This window comes from Dendrobates tinctorius, unplaced genomic scaffold (assembly GCF_039654945.1).
Source record: "Dendrobates tinctorius isolate UK_male_01 unplaced genomic scaffold, ASM3965494v1 ptg000008l, whole genome shotgun sequence".
Lineage (NCBI taxonomy): Eukaryota > Metazoa > Chordata > Amphibia > Anura > Dendrobatidae > Dendrobates > Dendrobates tinctorius.
Window position 1 is genome coordinate 16,212,859 of NW_027361676.1, and position 10,572 is coordinate 16,223,430.

Sequence of the window (10,572 nt, forward strand, 5' to 3'; positions counted from 1 at the left end):
ACAAATAAACGCAAGTTATTTGAATGAAATTTTACCACTAACATGAAGTACAATATGTCACGAGAAAACAATGTCAGAATCACCGGGATCCATGGAAGCGTTCCAGAGTTATGACCTCATAAAGGTACAGTGGTCAGAATTGTAAAAATTGGCCCGGTCATGAACGTGCAAACCACCCTTGGGGATGAAGGGGTTAAACAATTCAATACAAAATGAACAAGTCAATATAAAAATGAAAATCCTGTAGTGTATCATAAACCCCCATTGGAAGCAGTCCATGTCTTCTTTTTAACATATTTATTACTGACCTTGTAGGGGGCATAGAGAGTAAAATTTCAATATTTGCAGATGACACTAAACTCTGCAGGGTAATCAATACAGAGGAGGACAATTTTATATTACAGGAAATTTGTGTAAACTAGAAGCTTGGGCTCATAAATGGCAAATGAGCTTTAATGGGGATAAATGTAAGGTCATGCACTTGGGTAGACCAAACAAGATGTATAATTATGTGCTTAATTGTAAAACACTGGGCAAAACTGTCACTGAAAAAGACCTGGGTGTATGGGTGGACGACAAACTCACATTTAGTGGCCAGTGTCAGGCAGCTGCTGCAAAGGCAAATAAAATAATGGGATGCATTAAAAGAGGCATAGATGCTCATGAGGAGAACATCATTTTACCTCTATATAAGTCACTAGTGCGACCACACTAAAGACATAGCTGAACTGGAGCGGGTGCAGAGAAGAGCGACCAAGGTTATTAGAGCACTGAGGGGTCTGCAATACCAAGACAGGTTATTACACTTGGGGTTTTTTAGTTTGGAAAATCGAAGGCTTAGGGGTGATCTTATTACAATGTATAAATATATGCGGGGACAATACAAAGACCTTTCTAATGATCTTTTTACTCTTAGACATGTGACGGGGACAAGAGGGCATCCTCTAAATCTGGAGGAAAGAAGGTTTAAGCATACTCACAGATGCGGATTCTTTACTGTAAGAGCAGTGAGACTATGGAACTCTCTGCCATATGATGTTGTAATGAGTGATTCCCTACTAAAATTTAAGAAGGGACTGGATGCTTTTCTTGAAAAGTATAATATTACAGGGTATATACACTAGTTTCCTTAATATTGCGTTGATCCAGGGAGCTAGTCTTATTGCCGTATGTGGAGTCGGGAAGGAATTTTTTTCCCCAATGTGAAGCTTACTGTTTGCCACATGGGTTTTTTTGCCTTCCTCTGGATCAACATGTTAGGAAAAGTTAGGATAGGATACGGGTTGAACTAGATGGGCTTAAAGTCTCCCCTCAACCTTAATAACTATGTTACTATGTTACTATGTCCAATCGACTGACAATTAAGAAGGGGATCTGGAAGTTGGCATATTTGATTTTAAAGATGGACACTTGGATCCAACATTGTACCGTATAGTTGGCAACATCTTTGCAAAGACATTAAAACTTGCTATTACTATTGTGGTATGTTCACTTATGTTATGTTTTTAATTTCCTGTGTTTAGATTCCTATAGATACTCTAGAGTATGAAATGAGAACATTTTCTATAAAACAATGAGAGAAAGCAAATTTTATAGTAGCTAAAACTTTTATTATTTAACTGCTTATGGTTAGGAATTGTGTTAAAGTTGACAGAAGCATTTTTGCAGTGCTTCCGATTTTCCGTAAAATGTACTGAAAATAGAAAAGAGGTGTTATCAAATCAATAATAATTAGGGACAAATATTTACTGTACAAAAGATTGATATTCTCACCATAATAACAAAAAGAAGAAAAATCTTAAAGAAAAAATATATAAATTTCATCCCACTAAAAGCAACCCCCCAAACATTGCTAAATTTATTTTCCATATAAGATGGCATGAATAAGCTTCCTTGTTCAATGTCATGCCCAAATAAAACATGTGATGTCTTGTGTCAAAATGAACCTCAATATAAGATCTATTTACTGTTGTCTTATGAGTAGTGTTGAGCGATACCCCCCGATACTGAAAAATATCGTATCGGAATGGATCGGCCGATCTAAAAAAAGTATCGGGTATCGCCGATTCCGATCCCGGAAGTCCCATTCAAGTCAATGGAACAGAAATATCGGAATTAAAAAAAACCCTTTCTTTCCCTGTTGGTTAATTCTACATGGAGAAAAACAACTAATAATAATGTAGAATGTATTGTGGGAGGTGTAGGAGACATTAAAGCCATAGAGCTTTAGCCCAATCAAATGGAATCGCAGTATTTTTTTTTTTTAAAGACGTTCGTAGTTACAAAGATATTGACTATGTTAAAGTCTTTAATTTTTTGTCAGATATGTATGTTTCACTACTTCCATGCTCTTCACCTTCTTTTTTACTTCTCCCACACTTTCTCCTTCATCATCTTCAGCAGCAGCAGTTTCTTCTTCATCTTCTTCTTCTTCTTCTTCTTCTTCTTCTTCTTCTTCTTCTTCTTCTTCTTCTTTTATTCTTCTTCTTTTATTCTTCTTCTTTTATTCTTCTTCATATTCTACTTCTTCATCTTCTTCCTATTCTTCTTCATCATATTCTTATTTGTGTCAGGCATTCCTGTAGTTGTTATCTATAAAAGTTTGAAGATTACACCTTCCGTTCAGCCTGTCACAAAAGATTTACAACAGGATTTGTCCGCGTTCAGTTTGGCCTGCAGCAGCAGGCCTTTTCCAGGGGCACCACGAGAGGAACGGACTCACCCCCATACACTGCTTAGTCTTCTTCTGCTTATAACTTAGATAATATCATTTGCTCTGATTGTTAGTCTTATGCTTCATGCTCTTCTGCTTTTGGCTTTTATGCTTCTTGGTCTTCTGTCTCTTGTTGTTTTGCATCTTGGTGGTTGTCTTCCTGTTCTTTGTCCTCTTGGTCATCTTCTTCAGGGTCATCTTTTAGGTATTCTTCTGTGTGGTCTTCAGGGTTGTCGTCTTCAGGGTCATTGTCAGGGAGATCCAGAGTGAGAATCAAAAACCATTTCCACAAGCTTGAACTTGGAAAAGTAGCAGAAGGTACAAGATGGCTGAGGAACTGCCGAGAACCAGCTGACGGTACTGAAACCCGGAGGGGCAGCAGAATGAACAAGAGCCAATGGCACAACCGTGGACCAGCTGACGTTGCTGGAACACGGTTACTAAGCAGGAGGTACCTGTGCTCCAAAGCACTACCAAGGACCAGCAGACGTTGCTGGAACTTGGATACCAAGATGGAGGCACCTAGGCCAAAGGCTCTGCCGAGAACCAGCTGACGGTGCTGGAACCCGGATGGGTAGCAGAAGGTACCCAGGAAAAAAACAAAGTTGCAAGGCCGTGAGCCGGCCGCAGTTACCGAAACCCACAGTCCTACAGGGGATGCTTGTCCTATTGGCACTACGGAACCAGCCTTTATTACCAGAACCCGCAGCCCACAAAGGAAGCACCAAAACTGCAGGCACCATAGACTCGGCTAACCCGACCGCAACATGACAGGACAACGTATCGGTGGCAAAGTGACGTTGACACTACCCGGAAACAGCAGGCGTGCTGTAACCAGGCTGGGCAGGAGGGAGTGCCTGTGCCAAAGACACTTCCGAGAACCAGCTGACGGTGCTGGAACCCGGATGGGTAGCATTAGCTACAAGATTCAATGGAACTACCGAGAACCAGCTGACGGTGCTGGAACCCGGAGGGGCAGCAGAAGGAACAACAGCCAATGGCACAATCGTGGACCAGCTGACGGTGCTGGAACACGGTTACTAAGCAGGAGGTACCTGTGCTCCAAAGCACTACCAAGGACCAGCAGACGTTGCTGGAACTCGGATACCAAGAAGGAGGCACCTAGGCCAAAGGCACAGCCGAGAACCAGCTGACGGTGCTGGAACCTGTATGGGTAGCAGAATCTGCAAGAGCAAATGACACTAGCGAGGACCAGCTGACGGTGCTGGAACCTGGTGGGGCAGCAGAAGGAACAAGAGCCAATGGGAGAACCGTGGAGCAGCTGACGGTGCTGTAACACGGTTTCTAAGCAGGAGGTACCTGTGCTACAAAGCACTACCAAGGACCAGCAGACGTTGCTGGAACTCGGATACCAAGAAGGAGGCACCTAGGCCAAAGGCTCTGCCGAGAACCAGCTGACGGTGCTGGAACCCGGATGGGTAGCAGAAGGTACCCAGGAAAAAAACAAAGTTGCAAGGCCGTGAGCCGGCCGCAGTTACCGAAACCCACAGTCCTACAGGGGGTGCTTGTTCTATTGGCACTACGGAACCAGCCTTTATTACCAGAACCCGCAGCCCACATAGGGAGCACCGAAACTGCAGTCACCATAGACTCGGCTAACCCGACCGCAACACGACAGGACAACGTATCGGTGGCAAAGTGACGTTGACACTACCCGGAAACAGCAGGCGTGCTGGAACCAGGCTGGGCAGGAGGGAGTACCCATGCCAAAGACACTGCCGAGAACCAGCTGACGGTGCTGGAACCCGGAGGGGCAGCAGATGGAACAACAGCCAATGGGACAACCGTGGACCAGCTGACGGTGCTAGAACACGGTTTCTAAGCAGGAGGTACCTGTGCTCCAAAGCACTACCAAGGACCAGCAGACGTTGCTGGAACTCGGATACCAAGAAGGAGGCACCTAGGCCAAAGGCACTGCCGAGAGCCAGCTGACGGTGATGGAACCTGGATGGATAGCAGAAGGTACCCATGAAAAACAAAGTTGCAAGGCCGCGAGCCGTCCGCAGTTACCGAAACCCACAGTCCTACAGGGAGTGCTTGTCCTATTGGCGCTATGGAACCAGCCTTTGTTACCAGAACCCGCAGCCCACATAGGAAGCACTGAAACTGCAGGCACCATAGACTCGGCTAACCCAACCGCAACACGACAGGACAACGTATCAGTGGCAAAGTGACGTCGACACTACCCGGGAACAGCAGGCGTGCTGTAACCAGGCTGGGCAGGAGGGAGTACCCATGCCAAAGACACTGCCGAGAACCAGCTGACGGTGCTGGAACCCGGAGGGGCAGCAAAAGGAACAAGAGCCAATGGCACAACCGTGGACCAGCTGACGGTGCTGGAACACGGTTAATAAGCAAGAGGTACCTGTGCTACAAAGCACTACCAAGGACCAGCAGACATTGCTGGAACTCGGATACCAAGAAGGAGGCACCTAGGACAAAGGCACTGCCGAGAACCAGCTGACGGTGCTGGAACCTGGATGGGTAGCAGAAGGTACCCATGAAAAACAAAGTTGCAAGGCCGCGAGCCGGCCGCAGTTACCGAAACCCACAGTCCTACAGGGAGTGCTTGTCCTATTGGCGCTATGGAACCAGCCTTTGTTACCAGAACCCGCAGCCCACATAGGAAGCACTGAAACTGCAGGCACCATAGACTCGGCTAACCCGACCGCAACACGACAGGACAACGTATCAGTGGCAAAGTGACATCGACACTACCCGGAAACAGCAGGCGTGCTGTAACCAGTCTGGGCAGGAGGGAGTGCCGGGCCAAAGACACTGCCGAGAACCAGCTGACTGTGCTGGAACCCGGAGGGGCAGCAAAAGGAACAAGAGCCAATGGCACAACCGTGGACCAGCTGACGGTGCTGGAACACGATTTCTAAGCAGGAGGTACCTGTGCTAAAAAGCACTACCAAGGACCAGCAGACGTTGCTGGAACTCGGATACCATGAAGGAGGCACCTAGGCCAAAGGCTCTGCCGAGAAACAGCTGACGTTGCTGGAACCCGGCTGGGCAGGAGGGAGTACCCATGGCAAACACATTTCTGAGCAGCAACATGCGATGTTGAAGCCCAGGGGTCAATCAGGCAGCAGGCTGAGGCCAACTTGGAGCGAGTTTTATACTGGTTGTACACAACTACGGATTGTAACCGTGATCCACTTTGGCCTCTGGCTCTACTGTCTCTAGTATTTCCCCTGGCCTCCAACCACGGCAGTTGCTGCTCTGCAGAGTTGTCTGCACAATCCACACTTGTTCCTGAGTTACTGGGGCTCAGTCACGTCAGTTGATCCCCTGATGTATGTCCGGCAAGGTGTCCTGCTCTGTCCACATTCCCACAACTATTAATGGGAATGGGGACAGAGCAGGAGACATTGCCGGACACACCACAGGGGATCAACTAACGTGACTGAGCCCCAGTAACACAGGAACAAGTGTGGATTGTGCAGACGGCACATCAGAGCAGCGACTGGCGGGGTTGGAGGTCAAGGGAAATACTAGAATTAAACAAAACCGTTGGCACAACCCTGTAGTATTAGTGGTGCTCAAGTAGGATCCCAATCCGTGACTCGTGATATACAAAAACTTGGCACACACTTGTGGATTCTGATGCAGAAAAGTGATTGATTTTAATAAAGTACAGTACATACAAATAGACGTTTCGGTCTATGAACTTCATCAGTGTACTGTAGGCATGAAACAAAAATAAAAACAACCATAAACATAGATACAAAGAAAGTATATACAAAAAACTGGGTCGCTCGAACAGAATCGATCATAACCTGTCTTTTACATTCTCCCTAAAATACACAAAAACTTAAATAATCCATCGGGTAGACCGATTGTGGCCTCTACAGAGTCCATCTTCTCTCCCATCTCGAAATACTTGGAAAAAATTCTGACACCTCTCATAAAATCAACACCATCTTTCCTACTAGACACAGGAGCCTTCCTTGATATTATCCATAATCTAGGCCCAATTCCCCAGGATGTCATCCTGGTTACATTTGATGTCAAAGATTTATACACGTCTATTCCTCATACGGAGGGTATCCAGTCAGTACGTAGACTACTTGAATTGTCTAAATTTCATCCACAACAAACTAACCTCTGCTGTGAACTCCTGTCTATAGTATTAACAAAAAAATTTTTTCTTTTTGAGGACAAATATTATTTACAGACTAGGGGGACCGCGATGGGCTCTAACACTGCACCCCCTTATGCAAATTGCTATGTAGCCCACCTTGAGGACTGTGTCATATATCAAGATGCTCTCTTCCGCACCTATTCTATAGTGTGGAAGAGATACATCGATGATATCTTCTGCATCTGGAGTGGACCACTTGACACTTTGGATGCCTTTTTCTCCATGTTACAAACATCCTGGCCAGGCCTCAGCTTTACAATGACACATCATAATGACCAGATCAATTTCCTGGACACACTAGTCATTAAAGACAACTTGGGCAACCTCTCCACCGATCTTTTTAGAAAACCAACTGATCGTAATAGCTTGCTTCATTACGAAAGCTTTCACCCGACAAAAATGAAGAATGCCATCCCCAAATCGCAATTGAAAAGAGTTCAGAGGATAGTCTCAGACACGGAGGTACAGAAAGTACGCATGAATGAGATGCGCACTAAATTTTTGGAGAGGGGTTATCCATCACACACATTGAATAGTTTAGATTTAAATTCCCCTCCCAAACCCAAGGTAACCAACCGGATCGCATTTGTACATGATTACCATCCCCTAGCCTATCGAATTCATTCTAACATAAGACGCCACTGGCACCTTCTGACAACTGCCTATCCGAATATAGAGGCTTTCAAAAAACCTTTTCTCCCTTGTTTTAGGAGACCCAGAAATATACGTGACATTTTAATTAAAGCAGACATAGGCTCTCCTCGTCCCTATAGTCAACAACGCTTTCTCAAAAATCCGAAATATGGTACCTTCCCTTGCCTTCAGTGCACACAGTGCAATAACATTCAGAAAGGTAATACCTTTCATCACCCCCACACAGGCAGAAAATATGATATTAGAGAGTATTATACCTGTGACAGCTCTTTTGTGATATATATCATCAAATGCCCTTGTGGCTTATTATATGTGGGGGAAACTACACAGCACATAAGGGATCGGATATCCAAACATAAATCTACTATCAGATGTAAAAATATGCTCCTTCCGGTTCCTCATCATTTTATCACTGCTGGACACACTGTTGCACAATTGAAGTTCCAAGTTATAGAACAAATTCATCCGTCACGCAGGGGGGGTAACCGGATTAATATATTAAAAAGAAGAGAGGCCTACTGGATTCATGAGCTCAATACCATGGCGCCAAAGGGGTTAAATAAGGACTATGATATACAATCTTTTCTTCCATCGTAACCATTTTTGCAATCTATGGGCTAATATATGGACTACCATATGATATTATTATTGGGATACGAGGCGGTATGATCTATAAGATAACATATTATGTATTTAAAATTTGCATACCGCATACTAATCTGTTTTCATCTCTATTTCAGAACCAACAATTGTGAATTGTCTTGAAATCACCGTCACCAGAGCACTGAACTCTCTCTGCCTTATTCCCTGGCACTTCCTGTAACTACGTTCTAGCGGTTACTATGGTAACCTAGTCATCACCTTGCACCTCCTCCCAATCCATCCCACTCATTAGTATTCATACACACACACTGGCGTTTCTTATCTACGCCCCCTTCCTGTCATCTTCCAGTGCCTGGAGCGCACGATGATGTTAGTGGAGCGCACGCCAGGCTCACTTCCGGTTGCGCACTTCCGGTCTGCGCTCCTTCACTCAGCCTCCACATTTCTCAGGGATATAAATCCCGACGCTCCCCTATAGCATAGCGCCATTGACTTGCGGCGGATACCGCGTCCATTAACTATTTACAAGCAACGGTAAGCCCTTATAGATACTTAATTTATCTATATTTTGACATGGGACTTTTTTCATTAGCTCCATATGTTCTCCTTTGCAGAGAAACGGCCTTTTGTGCCTCCTCATTTATTGGTATGTAATCTGGGTTTGTTATACTCCCACCACTCAGTGGTCCTATAACAACACCCTTTTTTCTTATAGGATTTCAAAATTTATGCCCAGTTATTTTTTGAGCTCACAGTACAGTCTCACGGTATGTGTCTCTCTTACTCAGTAGACCTTGGTTTCCACCACTATTCCCTTTTCATATACACCTTACACATATGTGCATTAATGAATTTGATGTCTCTGCATATGCTTATGATCGATTCTGTTCGAGCGACCCAGATTTTTGTATATACTTTCTTTGTATCTATGTTTATGGTTGTTTTTATTTTTGTTTCATGCCTACAGTACACTGATGAAGGTCATAGACCGAAACGTCTATTTGTATGTACTGTACTTTATTAAAATCAATCACTTTTCTGCATCAGAATCCACAAGTGTGTGCCAAGTTTTTGTATATCAAGGGAAATACTAGAGACAGTACAGCCAGAGCCCTAAGTGGACCACGGTTAAAAGTCAGTAGTCGTGTGATGTTGGAGGCAGCAGGAGACTTTGCCATCCACACAGCAGGGGAACAGCTGGCGTTACTGAACCCCACAGATACAGGAGCGAGTGTTTCTATCTGTGCGGACGGCACTTCCAAGCTACAACTGGCTGTGTTGAAGCCCAGGATCAATGCTCCGAGCAGGCTGAGGCCTACTTGGAGCAAGTGGAAAATAACATGTAGTGTGATGTTGGAGGCAGCAGGAGACTTTGCCATCCGCACAGCAGGGGAACAGCTGGCATTACTGAACCCCACAGACACAGGAGCGAGTGTTTCTATCTGTGCAGACGGCACTTCCAAGCTACAACTGGCTGTGTTGAAGCCCAGGATCAATGCTCCGAGCAGGCTGAGGCCTACTTTGAGCAAGTGGAAAATAACATGTAGTGTGATGTTGGAGGCAGCAGGAGACTTTGCCATCCGCACAGCAGGGGAACAGCTGGCATTACTGAACCCCACTAATACAGGAGCTACTGTGTGTTTCTCTGTTAAGACGGCACTTTTGAACACCAACTGGCATTGTTGGAGCCCAGGATGAGGCATGGAGTTGGCTGAGGCCAACGTCTAGCACGTTTTATAGAGGTTGTAGACTACTACTGATTGTAACCGTGCTCCCCTTAGGCCTCTGGCTCCACTGTCTCTAGTATTTCCCCTGGCCTCCAACCCCGCCAGTGACAGCTTTGAAGTGGCGTCAGCACAATCCACACTTGTTCCTGTGTTACTTGGCCTCAGTCCCGTCAGTTGATCCCCCGATGTGTGTCCGGCAAGGTCTCCTGCTCTGTCCTCATTCACACTACTAGTAATGGGAATGTGGACAGAGCAGGAGACCTTTACGGACACACATCAGGGGATCAACTGACGTGACTGAGGCCAAGTAACACAGGAACAAGTGTGGATTGTGCTGACACCACTTCAGAGCTGTCACTGGCGGGGTTGGAGGCCAGGGGAAATACTAGAGACAGTGGAGCCAGAGGCCTAAGTGGAGCAGGGTTAAAAATCAGTTGTACTTTGAATGTGGATGGAGCAGGAGACTTTGCCGTGCACACAGCAAGGGAGCAGCTGGCATTACTGAACCCCACTAACACAGGAGCGAGTGTTTCTATCTGTGCGGACGGCACTTCCAGGCTGCAACTGGCTGTGTTGTAGCCCAGGATCAATGCTCCGAGCAGGCTGAGGCCTACTTGGAGCGAGGAGAAAAAGCGTTGTAGTGTGAGTTTGGAGGCAGCTGGAGACTTTGCCATCCACACAGCAGGGGAACAGCTGGCGTTACTGAA